At 44.3% G+C, this 26,289-nt stretch overlaps 1 protein-coding gene across 13 annotated transcripts in view; it reads left to right on the plus strand.

The window, feature by feature from the left end:
• The first annotated feature begins 3,208 nt into the window (after positions 1–3,208).
• MAPK8 (mitogen-activated protein kinase 8) overlaps positions 3,209–26,289 on the plus strand; it is a 125,209-nt gene continuing 102,128 nt past the window's right edge. For 12 of the 13 annotated variants that reach the window (XM_073353041.1, XM_073353043.1, XM_073353038.1 and 9 more), the window contains exon 1: positions 3,209–3,301. The gene's annotated coding sequence lies outside the window, so the exon portion shown is untranslated. The remainder of the gene's footprint in view (positions 3,302–26,289) is intronic. The other variant, XM_073353040.1, reaches the window with a different exon arrangement.

Raw genomic sequence — 26,289 nt, forward strand, 5'->3', positions numbered from 1 at the left:
CTTGCACATGCATTGTTTGTTTTGTTTGTGTTACAATTTGTAATGTTTGTACCGTATCTAGCGCAATGCAGGTGGTCGCAACATAAGTTTGGTAAATTGAGGCACAAGTCAAGGTGTGCCAAATGTGCCCCCATGTAATTGTGTGCCGGCATTGGAACTCCCAATATAGGGTCCCTCACTGGCAAGGAGGGGAATGTAGGGGGAAAACTTCGGTGCTTAACATCATTGGTGCACCATCCTGAAATGCCCAAACAATAACTAGGAATCCAGCTTGGCTGCCCTTCTTCGCCCTCCTGAGGTATAGTTTCCTGCCCTTTTTACTGAAAGGCAGGAAACCACCTACCTGAATGGAGTCCGGAGCTGTCCTGTCGTCTCGAGAGTCCTCTTACCTGGGTCCCGTCCTAGGGGAGGGAACTTACCCCCAGTCACAGTCAACATACTACTGGTCCTGTACTTACCTTTATATCACCTGTTGTGAGGGTCCTTGCTTTACCTGTGTTCCTATTAATTTGGTTCACCTCTGGTTTACCTTGTTTAGAACTGTTGATGGTTTAATAAATACCTTGGTTGTTTACACCCACACATCCTAGTTGGTTTATTTTTTTTAAGTGTCTGACAACAAACCCCGATGATAGATGCAGGTAGGGGGACATTCCTTTAAATTGGTTCTCTGTCAGTCTTACTAACCAATCAACACACTGAGGTTGGGGGGGTCTGGTAGGACTACCTGTTCTGTTCTTTCCCTCTGGGGCACCTGGAATTGGCCGCTGCCAGAAGACAGGATACTCGGCTAGATGGACCTGTGGTCTGACCCAGTATGGCCGTTCTTATGATCACCTGTCCTTTACCTTAAGGGACATTCCTTGACTCCCTTATTTCATTGATTTGTCACAAGGGAAGGCCGAATCTGATCTGTGCAGATGAGCACTAAGCCACATAAATGTTGATCGAAGCTTGTTTTCAGCATAGAATTCAGCCTGAAGAAACATGGTCTTTTAATAAAAACTAACCACAAAGCTAAAAAATAAAAATAAAAAAAGCTTCACCTAAGACTATGCTGAATTGTACACCTAAAATAAAGATCATGGATGTTGCTTCACATTTGACACTTTGGCTGTTAAAACATTAAATATTCAGAAGTTTTTCCACCCTGGCCCTTTGGTTTTGCACTTGTAACACAGGTCAGGAAATGCTAGGACTGATTTAGAAAACTTCTGGAAAGGGAAAGGTTCATGAATGGCTAAGTAAACAGCAAATACTAACCACGGGCAGCACTGCTATGTTTTATTGCAAAAAAGATTCAGTGAGTACCGTATGCAGGGGAAAGGACAGGACTTTGAACTATGGTAGCCTGCTTATTCTTCTCCCAAATTCTTAAAATTTGTGGAATTTATTATGTTCATTCCAACCTCAAATGCAGCAGTGGAAAGAATATTTTCCTTGATACACAGATATGGAGAGACTGCAGAAACTTGCTAAATATTGAAGCTGTTAAAGCTGAACTTCAAGTTAACGTTAATTTTGATTGGACACGTAAAGAGTTTTATGAATTGACATAAAAAAACCCACAAAGATGTGCTGAAATGTTTTAAAACAGGTAAGTACCATTTTAAATAAGCTTATGATGACTGCACTGTATGTTTGAGGGCAGAGGAAATGTACACATGCCCGAAAAATACCTGCTGTGCTACGGGAAATGGTATTTCCCTAAAACATCCCTTAAAACAAAGCTTTGTCCCTTACCTTTGATGTGGTTTTCCCTTATTTCCATCCAACAAAGGTGGTCACCCTTGGAGCTGGTCCCTGTTGGGGGAGGAACACTTAGCATGGGGGACTGATCCGTGTTGAGAGGCGCACGGAGCTGGTGGGGGGGGGCTGATTGCTGTTTGGGGCATATGGAACTAGGGGGTCTGGTCCAGGGGGCATGGAGTGGGGCTCTGGTGCCGTGGCTGTCCAGTGGGAGGGGCACATGGAGCACAGGGGAACTAACCTGGTGGGGCAGGGCTGCGGGAGCACACAGAGCAAGGGTCTGTCCCGGGGGGGGCACATGAAGTCGAAGGGGTATGTCTTGGGGGGCCTGCCAGGGCGGGGAGGAGCAGCCGATGGGATCTGTCCCAGGCATGGGGGGCATACAGAGCCGGGGGGGCTGTGTGCGGTTGAGCACCTGGAGCTGGGGGTGGGGGAGGCTGTTCTGGGGGCCTGTGCGGGAGGGCACACGGAGGCAGGAGGGATGTCCTGGGGGTCTATGAAAGGGGGCACACAGAGTGGGGGGGGCTATCCTGGGGTGTGTGTGGAGGGGCACGCAGAGCGGGAAGGCTGTCCTGGGCCAGGGGGAATGCAGGGGGAGGCACACGGAGTGGGGGGATCTGTCTGGGGGGCACATGGAGTGGGGGGGCTATCCCGGGTAGGGGGGACACATGGAGTCTCAGGGGGCCATGCAGGGGGCACATGGAGCAGGGGAGCTGTCCTGAGGGGCCTACAGGGGGCACATGGAGTGGGGGGATCTCTCTGGGGGGGGCCATGTAAAAGGGCACATGGAGTGGGGGCTATCCTGGGGAGCATGGGGGGGGGCACATGGAGCAGGTGCATCTGTCCCATGCAGGGGGGACACACAGAGCTGGGGGGAGTGTCTGTCTCTGGGGGCCATGTGGTATGGGGAGGGCTGTCCTGGGGGGGCATGCGGGGGCACACAGAGTGGGAAGGCTGTGCGGGGGGCACACGAAGCAGGGGAATCTGTCGGGGACACACGGAGCTGAGGGGGGTCTGTCCTGGGGGGGCACACGGAGTGGGGAGGCTGTTCCGGGGGGCATGCGAGGGGCACACAGACTGGCGGGCTGTCCCTGGAGGGCATGTGGGAGACACACAGAGCAGGAGGGGGTTGTCCTGGGGGGACACAGAGTGAGGGGTGCGGGAGGCAGACAGAGCAGGGAAGCTGTCCCGGGGGGCATGCAGGGGGCACACGGGGTGGAGGGGCTGTCCTGGGGTGGCATGTGGGGGGCACACGGGGCGGGGGGGCTGTCCGGGGAAGCATGTGGGGAGGCACACGGAGCGGGGGGGTGCAAGGGGCAGACAGAGCGGGGAAGCTGTCCCGGGGGGGGGCACGCGGAGCTGGGGGGCTGTCCCGGGGGGCAGCACACGGAGCCTGTGGGCTAGACTGCCTCAGGGCCGGGGGAGGAGAAGCTCCCGCTCCCTCCTCCCCCGCGGGCCGGCGGCGCAGGGGGCGGGGCGCTGCGTCTCTGCGCGCGGCCCGGCCCCGGCTTGTTACTCAGCGGCCGCAGCTGAGACAGGAGGCGGCGGAGCGGTGAGTGCGGGGCCGCGGCCTGTCCCGGGGCTGGGGCCGCGGGGAAGCCCGGCCCGGCCCGGCCCGGCTCGGCGCGGGGGGTGGGCCTGACCCGGCCGCTCTGTGGATGTTTTTGTTGATCTGGGGTTGGAGAAGGGGAGGCGGGGCCGCGATTCCGGGCTGGGGGAGGGGTGCGGCGCCAGCACAGGGCTCTGTGGGGGCGGGGGTATGGGGACAGTATGTGGGTCTTTGGGGGAGGGGCAGCGGGACGGGGTGCAATAATGTTCTGGTGGGGGCAGCTGGGGGGGCTCCGTGGGGGAGGGGCAGCTAGTGGAGATGCATGTAATGGGGAGGAATGCAATTATATTTGGCTTACGAGGGAGGAGGCAACTGGAAGGGGATAGGTGTTATGGGCCTTGGGGCAGGGGCAGTTAGTGGGGGTACGTTGCAAGGGGGTGGAATAATATTTGGTTGTTGTTGGGGGGAGGGGCGGCTGGAAAGGGATAGGTCCAATGGTTTTTTGGGGCGGGGCAGCTAGTGGGGTGCATGCGAGGGGTGCAATAATGTTTGGTTCTTATGGGGCTGCAGTAACAATAGTGGGGGCAGCTGGAGAGAGAAGTGATCACAGTGGGGTGAAAGAGGAGATATAGAGGACAGTGGTGGGAAGAAGGGGTACCAGAGGCCGGGGTCTGTACACATGGGGTTCTTGTTGTCAGCCTTTGATTCAGGGACCTTCATCATCTGTTCAGCACCTTACACCCCTCTTGAATTTTATACATTAATCAGTAGCAGGGGGATGGCTCTCCACAGCTGTTCTGGGTTATTGTTGCACAGGGGCTGGGTGACATACTGGGGATCAGGAGAGCTATACAAAACATGGGGATATGTTTGCAGGGGGGAGAGAGAGGAGGAATATCTCTTTGTTGGTTTGGCAGTACAAGCATTAGGCACAATGCACAACAGAGGGACTTTTTTCCTTGGGAACAAGGTAACCCAAGCTCAAGCTGTGGAAGGATCTTCTCTCATCTTACATACCTGTCTGAAATGTAGGCTTGGCAGAATTTAATTTTAATTTTTTAAATAATTTTGACAAATAATATAAATTTTATTTTAAAGTATTTGTTTTGGTCGATTTAAATGTTTGCAGTTGTGGGAAATGGTGGAGGCTGGTCAGACAATAATTTAATAACTGTAGACATTTAGATTAAAAAAGTTACAGTATTATAGCCATTAAAACGCAAACTGTCAACATCACACCAGAATCTACAAAGTAAACATTCTTAAGTCAAACTCTAAGAAGTTCTCAAGCAGCATTTTTCTTACTTGGCATATCTGTAAATTTTGGAGGTATCTTTGGTTTCTTTGTCTACAGTAAAATCAGCATTTATCAACATCTACAGTACAGATAATTATTTTTTATCCAAACCTACTCATATTTTATTGTAAGCTTTTTTGGGGAAAGAGGCTTGAGTTGCTGAAGAGTGCAGCAGTTTGAAGTGAATGAGATCTGTAACAACATTCCAAATCACTGCTTTTGAAAAAATGCCTTTTTGTTCCTCTGGGATATTTGACCTCCAAAGACAGCTGCTTAGGGAGTTTGGCAATATTTTTTGTCTCTTCTGCATTTTAATCCTGATACTTTTTGTCAAAAGTGAGTGAAGTGTTTGTTTGCAGCTTTTCTGTTGCCCTCCTCTAGCTTCTCTCTATCTCTCCTAGTGTCAGAATTCAGAGTAACAGCCCTGTTAGTCTGTATTCGCAAAAAGAAAAGGAGTACTTGTGGCACCTTAGAGACTAACCAATTTATCTGAGCATAAGCTTTCGTGAAAGCTTCTCATTTCTTCAGATTTCTCTGTGCAGTGGTTCCATCAATACAAAGTGTAAGAGTCTGTTAACTGGTGTCTGTTAATAAGCTGCAAATGTGAATCCCACAAGCCTTGTTTCTTCCCAATTATGGTGGCATAGTTGGGTTTATACAGTCTTGCTGAATTTCAGTGTTTTATAGAGGGGCCTTGCAAAATTATTATGAATATTTTTTCAGCCCAGGCAGAATATCTGCTTTACCTAGCCTGACCATAATTATGTAAACACAAATGATGTTTTACTCACCCATCTAAAGAAATTAATTGCTCTAGGGCAAGTGTGGGAGCAGAGTTTTTCAAGCTTGTATTACAGCTTGGTTTTGTTTACAGGTTTGGAGATTACTTTTGGTAACAGTCTGCGATTAATTCATTGAAAAACTAGTTTAATTTTCAGAGTTGCAGGCAAATGCCTCCTCTTTGGATGAATCGGGTGTTTAAAACAGTTCTGTAGCATGATTTATTTTGTTTACATAAACTGGTGCACACTCAAGTATTGAATTTATTTAGAATTAATTCAGATTGTAGCCTGAAGGAATATTGGGTCAAATTCCTAGCTAAGGGTACTAACAAAAAGTGAGTTCAATGACTTTTTAGACCCCTCAAATTGTACGTTCCATGAAGAAGAATATATAATAACAAAGACACAGCTGATGAAATTCAAATATGCCTATGCCTCTGTTTTGATCTCAGTCAATGGAGGCAGCCATCTTAAATTATTTTTCTCACATCTGAATCTAGTGGCGCTCTTCAGTGTTTCTATCAAGTAAGTTCTAATGCGTAGAGCAATGCATTTTTCTTCGTATGTATATGTATTTTAAACTGTTTGTTTTCTTCACAATGCTCTGAGGCCCTGTACTGGCAGAGTGGTGAATTTAGTGCAGGATTTTTATTGTACACTTACTAGTTTGGTGTCCAGTCTAGTTTCTCATATGTTAAGCAGTGCGATTTACACATGTAGGGAGAGGGTGATTAGGGAACCTGTTTGTGATGATGGATGAAATGTCCGGGCATGGAGTTTGGCTTCTGGGGACGGACTCTGAGATATTTCAGAGAAATGACTTTTTCCTGAAAAAGCATGAGGTCTGAAGGATGTAGATTGTATTTGATACAAACTCACGTACACAAAAACTTAATAACTGATTCCATTTCATCCAAACACATCTTTTGAGTGTCCTGTTTCTCTCACTGAATGTATTGGAGTGAGAGTTTGTTTCTGTCTTTGTTAGCAGGTACCATAGCATGATTGTCTCTAAGTTCTGACAGAGTTGTTTAACTTCGAAATGTTTGGAATAAATATCAGTTTACCCTGAAGTGTGGAGAGTGGGGTGGAAGAATGGACAATGGAGATCTAAAATTTTGGAAATGCACAAGTCGTTTTTCAGAATGAGATTATAGTCTTTTAAGAAGGACTATAGGGCAAAAAGGGCAGCATCTTATGTGGTAAATCTGCATCCTGTGCATACTCAAAACCATATAGTCTTGCTTTTTGCTGCTAATAAGATTTTACTCCTGTTGGCCCTGGAGAGCCAATTCAGCAGTGGTAGGATGAACAGGATTCACTTCTGGTTTGTGCATCATCACTGACAGAATTGCTAACCAGATTTCTGATTGTAGAATCCTCATTGCTGATGATTCAGGAGCCAGAAGGAACCCAGCTTGGCTTTCAGATTCCAGATCAGTTTTCAGAGTTGGCAGTTTGGGGGGGAGAAATCTGTTTTTGTATACTGACCAAATTTGAACTGGAGTTGATGAGAGAGACCAAATGTTAAACTTCACAATGCCATTTTTTAGATTCACTTTCCAGAGTAGGAAAATGAGTCTTAAAAAAGTCACAAAAGGATTTTCTAGGAAAAAGTATGGTTTGTCAAACTTGCTAATTTTAGGGAGCAGTGCTTTTGAAGTTTTTTAGAAATGCAGGTACAGTTTATTTAGTAAATCCAGTAGGTGGACTTGCTTATAAGGTCAAGTATCTTATTTTAACAAATTTAATCATTATACAGTAAAAGCTGTGTTATCTGGCAGTTTACCAACTGGAAAGCTCTAGAATTTGGCATTTCTGATATCTCCCAATACAAATCTTCAATAGGGTTGCCATTAAAAGTCTGGTTGGCGCGGGGCTGGCAGGCTTCCTACCTGGCTCCACGTGGCTCCCCGGAAGCTGCGACACGTCCCTTCTTCTCTTAGGCAGTGGAACGGCCACAGGGGCTCCATGCGCTGCTCCCGCCCCGAGCGCAGGCTCCACAGCTCCCGTTGGCCGGGAACCGCAGCCAGTGGTTTAAAAATAGCTTATTTTAATGGTATCTTATAATATTTAGAAACTGATAGTTAAGGCCTCTCTCCAGGGAAAGATTTCCACTGGAATTCCAGTGGCAAGTCATCTTTATTTAATCTCTTCCTCTAATATCTATGCATAGTAGATAACTTTAGAGACACCACCTTTCTCTCTCTCTCTTTGCCCCACCCCTTGCATGAAATATGGGACTGAGTTTATCAACTGGAATCTGAATCTGTGGTTCAAGGGGGCATGTTGACAATAAGGTGGTTTGAAGTGTTCAGTTCTTACAATTTATTGGAGGTAGATATTGATGACTGCAGCTCTGGATGATGATATGCCTTTTAATTAAAGGGAACTATAACATGAAACTGTAGGGTATGCCCAATGTGCTGTTTGTATGCTCAGTCTTTATTATCTCTCTTAAAAACTGAGGTGTTTCTTTGACTTTGCATGTTCCTGTGAGAACTTCCCATCTGTGTAAAATGCAAATGTATTGAGAGCTGCTTGTTGTTTTTCCCCTCCTTCTATCTACTTTAAGTTGAATGTGGGTGAGAGCTGTTGCTGGCTAGCCAGTTTTCAGATGTATAGTGCCATTATACAATTGGGCACTGCATGGCTCTTAGAGCTCCTGATATTTGACTTGGGTACTATAGAAAACCCAAAGATTGTATATCACCTTGTTTGAGACTGGTAAAAAGGTAGCAGGAAGGTCACCTTCAAAGGAAAAACAATTGAAATTATGTTCCATATGATCTATTTATAAAAAAAAAAAAGGGGGGGCCTTGAGGGTTTGTTCACTAAAAACTACCTGGGTTGGTTTTTTTTTTGTTTATATCTACTCTTTATTGGAAATTCAGGTCTCATTTATCCTTGAAGATGCTATGATGACTTGAGAATTAGTTCAACTATGAGATCGCAAGAGAGTGAAGGTTGAGTAGTTGAGAACAGAATTTTTAGACTGCTAAACTTTGCCTTTTGGGTTTGTTTCAATTATTTTTCTGTTAAAACTTGTTTAACTTTAGCAATTAACATTGAGTAGAAAGGAAATGTTAAGATGTGAGAGCACACAATGCTCTGAGGGATGTCTGTAGTGCAGTGTGAGGTGTGATTGCAGCTCAGGTAGACATACACACACTAGCACCGTTAAAAATAGCCATGTAGATGTGAGAGCACAGGCTTCAGACAAAGTAGATGTCCAGGGTCCCCAGCATGCACGTACAGCCCAGGCTGAAAGCCTGTGCTGCCACATTTGCATGGCTATTTTAACCCTGCTATTGCGTATGCGTCTGCTCGAGCTGCAGTCATGCTTCACACGGCAGTATAGACATCCTTGAGACATCCACGAAGTTCTCCAGTAAAACCAGAGTTAACATTGCTAATATTTCTGAAGTTAAATAATAATAAAAGCAGGAAAAAGAACACATTGAAAACTTTCAGAATGCCTGTATACATCATAAAAAGACAAACAAAAAGGCACAATCCCTAAATCCAGATAGGATAAGTTTAAAAGGTACCCTAAAAAGTATAGGCTTCAAGCAACCTGGAAAAGAGAAAGTACAGACTTAGCCGGAGGTGTCATGCTGTGGAGAAAACCAAATGAACACTTAAGACCCCTGGGCTGGGGCAGCAGGATTCCACCCTCCACCATCTGTAGCAGACCTCTCATTGCTACCAATAAGATTCTGCAATCAAAGATTGCGGGTAGAATATGGCTCTGAAGAAATTAATGTTTTAAGCCTCTATACTCCAGAGGGTTCCATGACAGAGCGGGAGGGCCTTACACTTGTGTGGTGTGACAGCAGCATTGACCTCCATCTGCTTGGGCATAGGGGTCTGTCTACATAGATTCCTTTGCAGGATCAAGGTTTTGATAAAGTTAACTTGCATTCAGCAGCTCACAGTAGAAAAAATGATGGAGGGTGATCTTTAGACCACTGATGTTTCTGCCCTTTGTTTTCCTTCTGGGCAGAGAAGCCTAGGAATGGCTAGTTGCTGCCTGGACAGTTAGTGGAAAATTTGGTTGAAAGCTGGGGCTAAATATTGACAGCCTTAGAGGGAAAAGACAGCATGTTAGAGCCCTTCTATTTACTTCATTTTAAGCTTCTAAAACTCTATTTAGGAGCATTTAGTGCCTCACCTCTCTTGCATCCTGTCACGGATCCATGGGATGTGCTTTGCTTCTGACCTTTATGTACTGTTCCTGGGAGCATACCCATAGGGTTAGGCCTGGGGACCTCTACTTTCTTGAAGTGGGGAGCCAATCCACTACTCAGAGACTGGGTCCCTAGCTTCAGCAGTCCAATTTTTCACCATAGCTCCATCAGCAGGTCTAGATGAGCACGGACCTTGTTGGAGACTTGCCTTTGAGAGCTGTGCAAGCAGCAGATGTTTTCAGTGATGCAGGTCAGCCTTCTCAAAACAGCTGGAATACAGTATTTAGGGACATTGGATTAAAAAGTAAAGCAAAGCCTAAAAGCATCTCTCTCCCCTCACTCACCAACTTCTTCTTGCTTGGTTAGGTGTGTCCCTCTTTGCTCTTGCCTGAAAGGCAGACTGCATAGAATCATAGAACTGGAAGGCACCTCAAGAGGTCATCTAGTCCAGTCCCCTGCACTCAAAGCAGGACTAAGTATTATCTAGACCATCCCTGACGGGTGTTTGTCCAACCTGCTCTTAAAAAATCCCCAATGATGGAGATTCCACAACCTCCCTAGGCAATTTATTTCAGTGCTTAACCACTCTGACAGTTAAGAAGTTTTTCCTAATGCCCAACCTAAACCGCCTTTGCTACAATTTAAGCCCATTGCTGCTTGTCCTATCTTCAGAGGTTAAGGAGAACAATTTTTCACCCTCCTCCTTGTAACAGCCTTTTATGTACTTGAAAACTGTTGTCATGTCCTCTCTGTCTTCTCTTCTCCAGACTGAACAAACCCAATTTCTTCAGTCTTGCCCCATAGGTCATGTTTTCTAGACCTTTAATCATTTTTGTTGCTGTTCTCTGGACTTGTTCCAATATGTCAACATCTTTCCTGAAATGTGGCACCCAGAACTAGACACAATACTCCAGTTGAGGCCTAATTAGCATGGAGTAGAGCGGAAGAATTACTTCTCATGTCTTGCTTACAATACTCCTGTTAATACATCCCAGAATGTTTGCTTTTTTTTTTTTTGCAACAGTTGTTTAGCTTGTGATCAATCCACTGTGACCCCCAGATCCCTTTCCACAGTACTCCTTCCTAGGCAGTCTTCTCCATTTTGCTTGCTGCAAACCTCCCTAGCCTTACCTAACAGTCCTGGTTTGGATTACCCCATCTGCTGGGAGAGCAGTTTACTTATCCCTGTCTCCTAAGACTTTTAGTCCTTTGTCTCAAGTCACAGTCATGCTGTTTTCACGTATATTGCTCCTCCCTCTGGTTCAGCTGAGGGAAAGGGGTTGTGGTCAGATGAATAATTGCCCATCTACATCCAACAGATCCCCTTGGCTGGCACTTGTATCTCCAAGGTATATGCATTCACATGTTCACAATTCTTGGTCGACTATTCGCCCAACCCAAACATATCTACCTGACCCACATCCAATGAATTCATTGATTATGTCCTAGTCTCTGGAAAGAAGTTAATACCTTGCTCTCAAGTAGTTAGCAGTACAAAAGCTAGTGAGTAAACTGAGTCAAACATTTTCACAAAAATAATAGACATTTCTCATGTTCTCTGCACAGCTAACATTATCTGGATGTTTCTGCAGAAATAATCAGCAAATATTAACTTTGACGTTTGAACCAACATCATTATGCTTCAGAATTAACACCTTACTTAGAAAAATGGGACAGTTTACACCTTTCAGTGCTGTTGCTTCATATAGTATCTGCAGACTCTGCAAAACAGCACTGTCTGGTCATATAAACAAGGTTATTTTTGCAGCCAGATGGGCTAGATGCTTTTTTAAAATTGAAGCACAAGATCTGCTAGATGCAAAATCGATGTGATGACTGGATGAGTATATCAAAGCATACCAACCCCCAGGCAGGAGTTAGAAACCATTGCTCGAATCATAAAGGAAGGAGCTGAACAGTACTCCAGTTGACCATTTATTTCCAAAATGGCTACCCTAGAGCAGGACCCAGATGCTGCCCTAGAATTTAAGAAGCCTTCTGAAGGAGGAACATATTTGGAAGGACTCCACTACAAAAGGAGGGAATTTGGAGCTGATGGAGTCTGGGAGATAGAACAGATCCATGATTAATGCTGAAGTACCTATAAAGTGAGTGACAGAGTTGTCAGAACCTGAAAGACGGGGTGCTGATTTGAAATCCCTCTTGCACAGTAAGTATGTCCTTTTTGCATGTAACTTGTATAAATTCTTCTTATACACTTTTTTTACAATGACATAACACTCATCCCAAAGTGCTCTATAAACTTAACTCACTGATATCCAAACAATAATATATCTTACTATCTAGAGACTGAAACCCAGAATTTCTCCGAACACTGGCATCCTTCACCTTAAGTCCACTACTCTACCCTCATGTAATGTATTCAGCATTAACAATGGTCTGTGGCTGATGTGTATAAGATATCACAAAATAATGTCTATCAGGTGTTACCATTACCTTTTTTAACTTTTTTGTAAGCTTGGGAAAGATGTTTATTATTTCTGTGTACAAGTTTTGTTATAGTGCGGCCTACCTCTTCCATCAGCGTATGAGATCAACTGATTTATCTAAACTATGTATGTCACATACATTAATCTTTCTAACATTTTAAAATAGAATATAGTGTTTCTAAGCTTTTATCTTCCCCAATGGTTATTGGACAAAGATACTGCTAATGTTCCATATTGTATTTCAATCAACCTTCATTGCATATAGACTTAGCAGTATAATGATTAATCCTCACATTTGTGTTGCCTATTTTGTTGTACTTTTGCAGTTGCATAGAACTAGCTTGATGTGCAACCACACTAAATGCTTATTCATCCCCTACTCTTGGGTACCATAAACTAATGCCATAATGGATATTAGCAGAAAATGCAACTTTAAATTACTTAATGGTTGTGATACTACATACTAACTCCTGAGTGTGCATGTTTCAGATGAACAAGGAGAAAAACATTAATTCCACAGCACAGCTGGAAGGCCTAATCACTGTAATTATGGATTTGTGTGTGGTGGGTTTTTTTTTTTTTTAAAGGCCGTGTACATACCTCTGGCAACGTCTCTTTATTTAATTAAGCATACTATAGAAAGCATTACAGCATACAGTACAGTAGTCACTAATGTCTCTATAAGACCAAGATTTAGCTTTTAAGCAGTAAGACCATAATGTGTATATGGAAACATATATATTGGGATAACGTTGTGATGGCTGAGGTGCTTCCATTCTAAGGGTATGTCTACACTATGAAATCAGGTCAAATTTATAGAAGTCGGTTTTTTAGAAATCGGTTTTATATATTCGAATGTGTGTCTCCCCACAGAAAATGCTCTAAGTGCATTAACTCGGCAGAGAGCTTCCACAGTACTGAGGCTAGCGTCGACTTCCGGAGTGTTGCACTGTGGGTGGCTATCCCACAGTTCCCGCAGTCTCCGCTGCCCATTGGAATTCTGGGTTGAGATCCCAGTGCCTGATGGGGCTAAAACATTGTCGCGGGTGGTTCTGGATACATATCGTCAGGCCCCCGTTCCCTTCCTCCCTCCGTGAAAGCAAGGGCAGACAATCGTTTCGCGCCTTTTTTTCCTGAGTTACCTGTGCAAACGCCATACCATGGCAAGCATGGAGCCCGCTCAGGTAACCATCACCCTGTGTCTCCTGGGTGCTGGCAGACGTGGTACTGCATTGCTACACAGTAGCAGCAACCCATTGCCTTGTGGCAGCAGACGGTACAGTACGACTGGTAGCCGTCCTCTTCATGTCCGAGGTGCTCCTGGCCACATCGGCCAGGAGCGCCTGGGCAGACATGGACACAGGGACTAAATTTGGAGTGACTCGACCATGTCATTCTCTTTAGTCCTGCAGTCAGTCCTATTGAACCGTTTTATGGTGAGCAGGCAGGCGATACGGATTGCTAGCAGTCCTATTGCATCATCTTCTGCCAGGCAGCCATGAGATGTGGATGGTATGCAGTCCTTCTGCACCGTCTGCTGCCAGCCAAAGATGTAAAAGATAGATGGAGTGGATCAAAACAAGAAATAGACCAGAATTGTTTTGTACTCATTTGCTTCCCCCCCCCCACCCCTCCCCCCCATCTAGGGGACTCATTCCTCTAGGTCACACTGCAGTCACTCACAGAGAAGGTGCAGCAAGGTAAATCTAGCCATGTATCAATCAGAGGCCAGACTAACCTCCTTGTTCCAATAAGAACAATAACTTAGGTGCACCATTTCTTATTGGAACCCTCCGTGAAGTCCTGCCTGAAATACTCCTTGATGTAAAGCCACCCCCTTTGTTGATTTTAGCTCCCTGAAGCCAACCCTGTAAGCCATGTCGTCAGTCGCCCCTCCCTCCGTCAGAGCAACGGCAGACAATCGTTCCGCGCCTTTTTTCTGTGCGGACGCCATACCAAGGCAAGCATGGAGGCCGCTCAGGTCACTTTGGCAATTAGGAGCACATTAAACACCACATGCATTATCCAGCAGTATATGCAGCACCAGAACCTGGCAAAGCGATACCGGGTGAGGAGGCGACGTCAGCGCGGTCACGTGAGTGATCGGGACACGGACACAGATTTCTCTGAAAGCATGGGCTCTGCCAATGCATGCATCATGGTGCTAATGGGGCAGGTTCATGCTGTGGAACGCCGATTCTGGGCTCGGAGAAACAAGCACAGACTGGTGGGACCGCATAGCGTTGCAGGTCTGGGACGATTCCCAGTGGCTGCGAAACTTTCGCATGCGTAAGGGCACTTTCATGGAACTTTGTGACTTGCTTTCCCCTGCCCTGAAGCGCATGAATACCAAGATGAGAGCAGCCCTCACAGTTGAGAAGCGAGTGGCGATAGCCCTGTGGAAGCTTGCAACGCCAGACAGCTACTGGTCAGTTGGAAATCAATTTGGAGTGGGCAAATCTACTGTTGGAGCTGCTGTGATGCAAGTAGCCCATGCAATCAAAGATCTGCTGATATCAAGGGTAGTGACCCTGGGAAATGTGCAGGTCATAGTGGATGGCTTTGCTGCAATGGGATTCCCTAACTGTGGTGGGGCCATAGATGGAACCCATATCCCTATCTTGGCACCGGAGCACCAAGCAGGCGAGTACATAAACCGCAAGGGGTACTTTTCAATAGTGCTGCAAGCTCTGGTGGATCACAAGGGATGTTTCACCAACATGCACGTGGGATGGCCGGGAAAGGTACATGACGCTCGCATCTTCAGGAACTCTGGTCTGTTTCAAAAGCTGCATGAAGGGACTTTATTCCCAGACCAGAAAATAACTGTTGGGGATGTTGAAATGCCTAAAGTTATCCTTGGGGACCCAGCCTACCCCTTAATGCCATGGCTCATGAAGCCGTACACAGGCAGCCTGGACAGTAGTCAGGAGCTGTTCAACTACAGGCTGAGCAAGTGCAGAATGGTGGTAGAATGTGCATTTGGACGTTTAAAGGTGCGCTGGTGCAGTTTACTGACTCGCTTAGGCCTCAGCAAAACCAATATTCCCACTGTTATTACTGCTTGCTGTGTGCTCCACAATATCTGTGAGAGTAAGGGGGAGACGTTTATGGCGGGGTGGGAGGTTGAGGCAAATCGCCTAGCTGCTGGTTATGCGCAGCCAGACACCAGGGCGGTTAGAAGAGCACAGGAGGGCGCAGTACGCATCAGAGAAGCTTTGAAAACCAGTTTCATGACTGGCCAGGCTACGGTGTGAAAGTTCTGTTTGTTTCTCCTTGATGGAAACCCCCCGCCTCTTGGTTCACTCTACTTCCCTGCAAGCTAACCACCCTCCACTCCTCCCTTTAATCATTGCTTGCAGAGGCAATAAAGTCATTGTTGCTTCACATTCATGCATTCTTTATTCATTCATCACACAAATAGGGGGATGACTACCAAGGTAGCCCAGGAGGGGTGGTGGAGGAGGGAAGGAAAATGCCACACAGCACTTTAAAAGGTTACAACTTTAAAATTTATTGAATGCCAGCCTTCTTTTTTTGGGGCAATCCTCTGTGGCGGAGTGGCTGGTTGGCCGGTGGCCCCCCCCCCCACCGCCTTCTTGGGCGTCTGGGTGTGGAGGCTATGGACTTGGGGAGGAGGGCGGTTGGTTATACAGGGGCTGTAGTGGCAGTCTGTGATCCAACTGCCTTTGCTGCAGCTCAGCCATACACTAGAGCATACTGGTTTGGTCCTCCAGCAGCCTCAGCATTGAATCCTGCCTCCTCTCATCACGCTGCTGCCACATTTGAGCTTCAGCCCTGTCTTCAGCCCGCCACTTACTCTCTTCAGCCCTCCACTCTCCTCCCGGTCATTTTGTGCTTTCCTGCACTCTGACATTATTTGCCTCCACACATTCGTCTGTGCTCTGTCAGTGTGGGAGGACAGCATGAGCTCAGAGAACATTTCATCACGAGTGTGTTTTTTTTTTTTTTTTCTTTCTAATCTTCACTAGCCTCTGGGAAGGAGAAGATCCTGTGATCATTGAAACACATGCAGCTGGTGGAGGAAAAAAAAGGGACAGCGGTATTTAAAAAGACACATTTTATAAAACAGTGGCTACACTCTTTCAGGGTAAACCTTGCTGTTAACATTACATACATAGCACATGTGCTTTCGTTACAAGGTCGCATTTTGCCTCCCCCTACTGGGTGGCTACCCCCTCAACCCCCCCCTCCCCGTGGCTAACAGTGGGGAACGTTTCTGTTCAGCCACAGGTAAACAGCCCAGCAGGAACGGGCTCCTCTGAGTGTCCCCTGAAGAAAAGCACCCTATTTCAACCAGGTGACCATGAATGATATCTCAGACTCCTGAGGATAACACAGAGAGATAAAGAACGGATGTTGTTTGAACGCCAGCAAACATACACTGCAATGCTTTGTTGTATAATGATTCCTGAGTACGTGTTACTGGCCTGGAGTGGTAAAGTGTCCTACCATGGAAGACGCAATAAGGCTGCCCTCCCCAGAAACCTTTTGCAAAGGCTTTGGGAGTACATCCAGGAGAGCCGCGAATGCCAGGGCAAAGTAATCCTTTCACATGCTTGCTTTTAAATCATGTATAGTATTTTAAAAGGTACACTCACCGGAGGTCCCTTCTCCGCCTGCCGGTTCCAGGAAGCAGCCTTGGGTGGGTTTGGGGGGTACTGGCTCCAGGTCCAGGGTGAGAAACAGTTCCTGGCTGTCGGGAAAACCGGTTTCTCCGCTTGCTTGCTGTGAGCTATCTACAACTTCATCATCATCTTCTTCGTCCCCAAAACCTGCTTCCGTGTTGCCTCCATCTCCATTGAAGGAGTCAAACAACACGGCTGGGGTAGTGGTGGCTGAACCCCCTAAAATGGCATGCAGCTCATCATAGAAGCGGCATGTTTGGGGCTCTGACTCAGAGCGGCTGTTCGCCTCTTTGGTTTTCTGGTAGGTTTGCCTCAGCTCCTTCAGTTTCACGCGGCACTGCTTCGGGTCCCTGTTATGGTCTCTGTCCTTCATGCCCTGGGAAATTTTGACAAAGGTTTTGGCATTTCAAAAACTGGAACGGAGTTCTGATAGCACGGATTCCTCTCCCCATACAACGATCAGATCCCGTACCTCCCGTTGGATCCATGCTGGAGCTCTTCTGCGATTCTGGGACTCTATCATGGTCACCTGTGCTGATGAGCTCTGCATGGTCACCTGCAGCTTGCCACGCTGGCCAAACAGGAAATGAGATTAAAAAGTTCGCGGTTCTTTTCCTGTCTACCTGGCCAGTGCATCTGAGTTGAGAGTGCTGTCCAGAGCGGTCACAACGGAGCACTCTGGGATAGCTCCCGGAGGCCAATACCGTCGAATCGTGTCCACAGTACCCCAAATTTGAGCCGGTAAGGCCGATTTAAGCGCTAATCCACTTGTCAGGGGTGGAGTAAGGAAATCGATTTTAAGAGCCCTTTAAGTCGAAATAAAGGGCTTCATCGTGTGGATGGGTGCAGGTTTACATCGATTTAACGCTGCTAAATTCGACCTAAAGTCCTAGTGTAGACCAGGGCTAAGTCCTGTTCTGTGGGGTGGGTCTGAATAAAAATATCCTTTATTCTGAAATTTCTCGTGTTCTTTCTAAACAAAAGCAATGGTGGTGTTTAGTTTATTTTAATAATTTTTGACAACTTTTTGTGATATCAAATCAAAGTGCTTATAAAGAAATGTGTTGGGTTTTTGTTTTTCTATAAACTCTTAACGCCCTCCTTGTAAAAGTTCAAACTTCGTGTGCATGTGGGCCTGATTTGGTCAGGTGCCGGGAAAGCTCATTAGTTTAAGACTATAGTAGGACAAATTTTTAAAAAGCACTGCTAGACAGAGCCACCAGTGACAGTTTTTTAAGCCTAATTATTAGCCCTGATGCTTGGCAATATAACTTGTCCAGGACAGCACTCAGGTACACACCTCAGTAAAATGAGTTCTGTGTATGACTTTTTGTGCGGATTTGGGTCGTGATTCCTAATGATATTGTAAGGGAAAGCTGAATCTCTTCCAGTGGAATGTGTGTAGACCATTCCGCCCCCCCACCCGCCCCGGCCTGGCTGAACCCCCTAAAATGGGGTTCATAAAATCACATAATTTATTATTAACTTGCTTTGTTTCCTTCCTACCCCCAACCTCCCACTTCAATTCCAGAATTATTTCTGTGGTAACTGTATCAACTCCTAGAAGTAAAAACGAATACTGTCACTGTACATTACCGGAAAGCCTGGAACCCATCTTTCAAAAGTCGTACAATTGTATCCTCTAACTTCAGCAGTTTCAAATCTGCTGCTGAAATCCATGAGGAAGCTGTTGAAAAGGGAATGGTGGTGATATGATCTGCAAAGGACAGTGTCCCGCTACCTGTCAGATGTAAATATGCTTTGAAGGAGAAGTACAAATGGCTGCAGAACCAGTGATTCCCTCCTCCCCCCTTCTAAGCCCTCGTCCAGAGCTAGTGGTCAGAAATGGGGTTGGCGAAACCCTGATCCTTAAAATAGTATGGTTATAGAAATGTTACTTAGACATAGCATAGTTACGGAAGTTTGAAAATGGTACGTATACACATGTACAAATTGCTGCATCAGGTAAAAGAAACTAACCTTTCACTCTGACACCCCCCTTCCGCCCATGGTGTGTTCACACACTGGCTTCTTTTTGCTTTCTTAAAAAAAAAAAAAAAAAAAATGCCCCTTAACTAATTTAATAAAAGAGAGAAGAATAAAATCTCAACCATTCTGTCAAGGTTCCTCCCCCACTCTGAACTCTAGGGTACAGATGTGGGAACCTGCATGAAAAACCTCCTAAGCTTATCTTTACCAGCTTAGGTCAAAACTTCCCCAAGGTACAAAATATTACCCCCGTTATCCTTGGACTGGCCGCTACCACCACCAAACTAATACTGGTTACTGGGGAAGAGCTGTTTGGACGCGTCCTTCCCCCCAAAATACTTCCCAAAACCTTGCACCCCACTTCCTGGACAAGGTTTGGTAAAAAGCCTCACCAATTTGCCTAGGTGACTACAGACCCAGACCCTTGGATCTTAAGAACAATGAACAATCCTCCCAACACTTGCACCCCCCCTTTCCTGGGAAATGTTGGATAAAAAGCCTCACCAATTTGCATAGGTGACCACAGACCCAAACCCTTGGATCTGAGAACAATGAAAAAGCATTCAGTGTTTTACAAGAAGACTTTTAATAAAAAATAGAAGTAAATGGAAATAAAGAAATCCCCCCTGTAAAATCAGGATGGTAGATATCTTACAGGGTAATTAGATTCAAAAACATAGAGAACCCCTCTAGGCAAAACCTTAAGTTACAAAGAAGATACACAGACAGAAATAGTTATTCTATTCAGCACAATTCTTTTCTCAGCCATTTAAAGAAATCATAATCTAACACATACCTAGCTAGATTACTTACTACAAGTTCTAAGACTCCATTCCTGTTCTGTCCCTGGCCAAGACGACTACAGACAGACACAGACCCTTTGTTTCTCTCCCTCCTCCCAGCTTTTGAAAGTATCTTGTCTCCTCATTGGTCATTTTGGTCAGGTGCCAGCGAGGTTACCTTTAGCTTCTTAACCCTTTACAGGTGAGAGGAGCTTTCCCCTGGCCAGGAGGGATTTCAAAGGGGTTTACCCTTCCCTTTATATTTATGACACATTCCAAGTTGAGAAATTCAACGTTCTGGTTTCTACTGCATCTGTAACTTTTGTTTTACACTAACTCATTATAAAATATTTAGAGAGAAAGAGAAGAAAAAAAACACAGAGACACACTCTCTATAATGTAATGCAGCATAATATATGCAACGGGGCAAAGTTATGGTTTTCAGAGTAGCCTTAACATTGAACTTCATGAGATTTGCCTATAAAATCTCAAGCATAAAAGTGCGTAAACATTGTTTCTCATATATAATTTGAATGTTATATTCAGGTCGATAATAAAAAAGATATAGTATATTGGTATGTTGATCAGCATAAATCAAGTCATAATTACATTCACTGCTTAGGATATTCTGGATGTGGGGAAATAGCTGTTTTTTTTTTTTTTTTAAATGTAGTTGAACACAGGAAAGATGATATTTTTAAACTATTTTTTCCTGAATGGAGGTGCTTTGTTGAAGGTCAGTTATTTGAACTAATTAGTCTAGTGATCTACAAAGACAATTATTGGTGGCATTATATAGTATCTAGTGGTGTGTGTGTGTGTTTGTGTATAGCCTCTAGTAAGAAGGTTCTGTGGGGTACCAAAGTTTGAGATGTTCTTTTTAATTATTAAACAGTTTTAACTACTTCCAACCTCAACAGTGTATTGCCCTCACTAGTTCATCAAGAGACTGTCCCTAAAATCACCCATTTCTGCTTAATAGAAAAGTCACTAGTACTGCTCTGATTGAACAGAACTTTTTTTTAATAATTGCAACGTGACAAGATGTTGCCATATCTTAAAATACAAATAATGCAGTCGAGTTTGGAATAAAATGAGATCAGACATATTAAAGTTCATTGAGATATATGTTAAAGTGTAGTGTGTCCCAGGAATTATATAAATAGGGTGAAAAATGTGAAAACTTGAGATTATAAAATGTAGGGGATGATGCTTTAATTTTGTTTTCTGCTGTACAAAAATTGTATTTTTTTTCACACTTGTCACTGTAGCATCTGATTTATCAAATACCGATGGTTCTTCTAATGTGTGTAGCTAGTTACTAGGTCTTCCCTGCTAGGACAGAGTGCTAGGCTATCTTTTGGGGCCTTAGGGAGGAACAGAGCAATCCTGCTCTGCTAACCCACAATACCATCCTTTAGTAGTAGTTCCTATTTATAGACCATTATACCTGGGCAACGCACTTTCTAAAACATCTGAAAAATCAAGGCCCTTATCTTGAAGTCTACTGTCTGACCCAAAATTTCTCCTGTTTGTACCACACTGTAGGAAGCCATGACAGATTTGACCATGAGAAGATCATTATATTAGTAGTGGAATTTGTTGTTCGTTTATAAGGTACTAGTGATAAATACCTTTAGACAAAAGAATTCATGGAATACTAAAATATCTGAGAGTCTTATATTACTAAAGTACAAATTAACTTAATGAGAAGTAATATTCGCAAACAGACTTAACTGACAAGTTCTGAACTTGTGTTCTGAGTGTTCACATTGGTTTCTGCAAGCAACTTTGATTCAAAATTAAGATATTTAGGAATTTCCTTTGTTTTAAAATGAACTGTCATACCAATATTTAACTTTTTAAATCTAAAGTCCTTTCTCAGCTATTTTATATCTCCATATTTCTTGCAGTGCTCTTCTGTCTGTCTGCTCCCTTTTGTTATTGAGAACTTAATGCCTATTCCAGATCACTAGATGAGGAAGCAGACAAGAAAGCTGAGAGAGGAGAACCTGGGGTTCTATTTTTTTTTCTGCTACTGACTTTTCTTAACACTTTGAGGCACACAGCAGTTAAGCCACTTAAGCGAACTTCCTCCTTTTTGAGATGGGGTAAAAATACCTGTTAGAGAGCAGGCTTCATTTTCAGTGTTGTGCATCTCCCATCAGAGGATATTAAAGTATGATTCTCCCCACCCATAACACTAACTCCAGTATAAAAATTGTGACATCACCAACATTAAATATCTTTTAACCAGTGCTACTGGCCTTCTGTTTTACTGCTCCTCTCTCCAGCCTGCTCACCTTCAAGTTAGTGAGGCCCAAAACTGCAGGCGAAATATAAGTCTGTGCTCTGTATAAGCAGATTTCTTGAAATGGGCTGAGACTGATTCCTAGCATATTTGTGCAAAAGACTAAACCTAGTAGACCACTTGAATTTTGTGCTATAGGAGAAACCACTCTGATAGGGTTTCTTGTGTATTTTGATAGGAAAGCAGGCAGTGTCAAATGCATACTTGTTTGATTGGCTGCCAGTTTGCCTATTTAAACTCCATTACTACTATGTCAATAGGATGGGGGTTGTCAGAGAGCCAGTATCTCCAGGGTAAACTTGTCTCGTATTGTATGACAACAAGTAATGGTTCCGCACCTAAAGTATTGAAGCAGAAGAGTGCCCAGGTTTTTAGGGTTTTCGTCTATTACGAAAGAATAGAAATGAGGAAAGTTACTTTGAAAACTGATATTTTCATTTTAAAACTTCAGCAGCTTCATATGCTTGGGTGCATTTTATACCTGATTGGATGTGAATTCTGCATGAGTAAGAAGTTCCACTCAGCTTTGTGTCAGCTTTTTCATCTTTGCTGTTAGCACTTCTTAGGAAGCTGGCTTGAACATGTCTTGTCTTTTTTTAAATTCTGAAAATTGATCAAATCCCCTAGATTTTCACAAACTTTCTGCTTGTATGTCTTCTGAATTTTGAGGATAGGGTGAAATATTGCTATTACATAACAATACAGTGACACAAAACTGAGAACCTGCTTTGCAATTTAGTACTTTTAAGTAGTCAACAGCCATGGTTTAATTTAATTTAATGGAATTTAATTCCATACTTTAACATTAAAGCCTTCTTGAAACACCCATCTAACTTATATTTTTCCCTCTCCCCCTTTATTTGGGAAAGGATTAAGGGTTTGGAAGATGTCTTTTTCCCTCTCTCATTATCCTGTTATTTCTATAAGAGAACTTTGCTAAGAATACTTTTTTAATCTGCTGTCCTAACAGCTCCTTTGCCAAACTGTAGAATTACACTTGATGTCTTCTGATGGAACCGTTTTGATCACAGCTTATGTGTGACAAAACTGACCTGAAAAAAATAGTTGGCAAGGTGTCATTTGGTACCTTGTGATAATAGGATTCGTCAGAGAACCATCCGTGGTGAAGTCTCGCTGGACAATACACTGTAAAGTGTAGTGCAATAAAGCATTTATTTTTCTGACTGTATCATTCTAGGACTTTTCTCTTCAATGATGCTTGTCCCAGAAAAGTGACTTCTGTGAAATGGTTTTAATTTCTTAATTCAGGACACAGTTTGAAGGTTTGCAAAAATACTTAAATTTAGGAAAGACATTTCTGGTAACGTTTAACAAACAGCTGGTAAGCTGTTGATTGTATTCTGTTTTGTAAACTGTATACTTTTTCAATATCCTCCTGTTGACACACAGATTTTAAAAAAGAAAAGGAGTACTTGTGGCACCTTAGAGACTAACCAATTTATTTGAGCATAAGCTTTCGTGAAGTGAGCTGTAGCTCACGAAAGCTCATGCTCAAATAAATTGGTTAGTCTCTAAGGTGCCACAAGTACTCCTTTTCTTTTTGCGAATACAGACTAACACAGCTGTTACTCTGAAACAGATTTTAAAAAGTCTTGAAACTAGATGAATAGCTTTCTTTTCCATCTTAATTGTTTCAATAGTTTGTCTGAAAAATGTATGCTGTCTAATCTATTCTTAATTAAACAAGTTTCTTAAGAATACAGAATATCTTAAGTACTTCACAGATACTTTCCATTAAGAGTAGATCATTCCAGCATAAAACCCCACCACAGTAAGTTTCAGTACCTTTAATGGTAGGCTTTAAGGAATGAGAACCTAGCTGCAAACCTTTGTCTATACTAGAGAATTTACTGTGCAAAGCAACACATGGTCCCCATAGCACAGCTGTCGTCATAAACCTAATTCTAAAGTGAATCATGAGTAAGGCTATGTTTTAGTCATGGATATTTTTAGTAAAAATCATGGACAGGTCAGGGACAGTACACACAAATTCACAGCCTGTGACCTGTCCATGACTTACCATATACCCCTAACTAACACTTGGGGTGGGAGGCCGTGGGTACTTTGGGGGGAGGGGGCGGTGTCCGAGGGCACTGTGTGTGCTGGGGGAAGGCAGCCTGGGAGCCCTGCTGATGCTGGAGGGGAGGTGGTGCAGGACCCCCGCTGGCGCTGAGGGGGAGTGGGTGGTGGCGGTGTGCGGCCTGGGACCCCCGCTGATGCTGGCGGGGGGGGGCGGGGGTTCGGCAGTGGCAGCCCAGGACCCCTGCTGGTGTTGGGGCGGGGCAGGGTTGGTGGGGCTGGCAGGCTCTGTACCCAGCTATGACTGGCGTGTCCCTGTAGCTCCTAGGGCAGGGGTGGCCAGGGGGGCTCCACAGCTCCTATTGGTCGGGAACCCAGCCACTGGGAGCTGCGGGGCCGACGTCTGTGGGTGAGAGCAGTGTGTGGAGCCCCCTGGCCCCTCTGCCTAGGAGCTGCAGGTACATACTAGTGGGAGCTGGGGAGCCCGCCCCACCCCCGCCTGAGGCAAGTGTCACAGCCAGGCAGCCCCCAAACCAGCACCAGCCACTGCAGAAGTCATGGAAAGTCACAGAACCCATGACCGATACGCAGCCTTAATCATGACTTACTACTGTTTTTTTTTTTTTTCCCCCCCCCAATATCTAACATACAGTACCAGCAGTAAGTGTTGGTCATTGTTCTTGTGCTCATCTATGCCTCTTTCAGAAAGTATGTTCTCTTCAGTTAAACTAGTGTCACAGAATGGCTATGTAAACTCACCAGTCCAGATCTGGACAGTACACTTCAACTATTGACTTTGGTGAATGATGTTGAAAAACAATTATTCACCTGTCAAAATAAACCTTACTCATTGTAGATAAATAGGATATTTCAAGGCTGAATGAAATGTCAATAGAACAGCTACAAGCCTTGGATTTTTAATACTAGCAAAGTATGCAAAACCTACCTCATGGCATTTTAAACACTTGTGACAATGATTTTTGCCCTGGAATTCATATGCCAGCTCCATAGGCAGTGGGAATTCCAGATGGCACCAGGCTTTATATACACAATAGGGCTTTACTTGAACAAGATACTCACAATGTTCTAGGTTTCACCCATTGTTCTCCCCTAATCCCAGTTTACTTCTCTGCTTGTCCATATTCCTCTTCCTCTAGCAAACATGGAATTTAAAATTTTCTTGGGGCTGATAGCATGTACATGTGTGTACTTCTTGCTGCCTTTATTCTAAAAGTGGGGAAGTATATGGCAGAGAGAGAAACAGCAACTTTAGTCCACCAGTGCTAATTTAAAAAAAAAAAAATTGCTCCTCTCCTGCTATCTCCAGGATAAGAGTTTTAGTTCACTTTGAATTAGGCAGATCTTTGAAAGCTAGGCTCCGTGAACAGTCAGGTTGCCACAGGATATATCAGCATACTGGCCTCCAACCAAGAAGAATGTTTGTTTGTTTCACAGGTCTTTGCATATATTGTACCCCACAAGTAGTCTTATTTTTGGACAATGTAATGAATTTGACTTCCTTTCTGAGTATCTTTCTTTGTTTTTGATTCTGCTGTTCTGAGCAGCATGTTCTGAGCAAGTATGTTCATTCTACATACTGCCTGGGGAGAGGTTGGTGGCTCTATGGGGTCCATAATGCATTGTGCTTAAGTGCTGTGGAATCAGATTGTACATATATGGGGGGGCGGGGGTGGGATGGTTGGGCCGATAAGACTACCGCTTTTGTTTGTGTATCTGTGTGCATGAATTTACCTGTGAGCAGCTGCTCTCGGGATTGCTGTGAGAAGAGAGCGAGAGAGGTGTGTAACATTCAAAGAGACCAGGTAAATAGGCATGGGACCTGTGGGATCACATTAGCAGTCAGAAGGCTAGAAAGCTGAAGGGTCAGGAATCTTTATCTGCCCCCAGTGGTTGTCTTCTGCTGTAGCCTGGTATCCCCACGGTTGGGAGATACTACATCAACTTTTCATGATTAACTTTATACTCATTAGCACAAAATTCAGATGCAATTTGTGTAATCTGAAAAGCTTGCAATGCTGACCTACATGTATTAGTAGTAAATCCTGGATACTGGTGTCATACCTGCTTAGTAACAGACTAATTTTGTGTTTTGAATTCATGTATGTGTATACTTTGGACTTCTGAAGAAAATATAATCTGAAATTGCCACAGCTGCCTAATTCACACTCTACAGGGAGCTATGTTTGAAATCACTGCTTGAAGTGGGGTGGCCCTATCCACGCCAGCTGGCCAAACAGTGTTAAATAATGAATCCACTGAACCATTTAATAACATCAGTATTCATATTGCTTTTGGAGTGTTTGGTTGGGGCCTCACACTGTTGCCTTGAAGAAGGGCTAACAGCTTAATATTATGATAGTAACTATCCTCATTTTATTACCATTATTCAAAGGCCTTTCCTTATGGGTGAACAACAACTGAAAATTTTAGTTAGCCCAAAATAGCATCTGTAGTAATGCAAGGGATGGAAGTGAAAAGCT

The sequence above is a fragment of the Lepidochelys kempii genome, chromosome 7, assembly GCF_965140265.1.
Source record: "Lepidochelys kempii isolate rLepKem1 chromosome 7, rLepKem1.hap2, whole genome shotgun sequence".
NCBI lineage: Eukaryota > Metazoa > Chordata > Testudines > Cheloniidae > Lepidochelys > Lepidochelys kempii.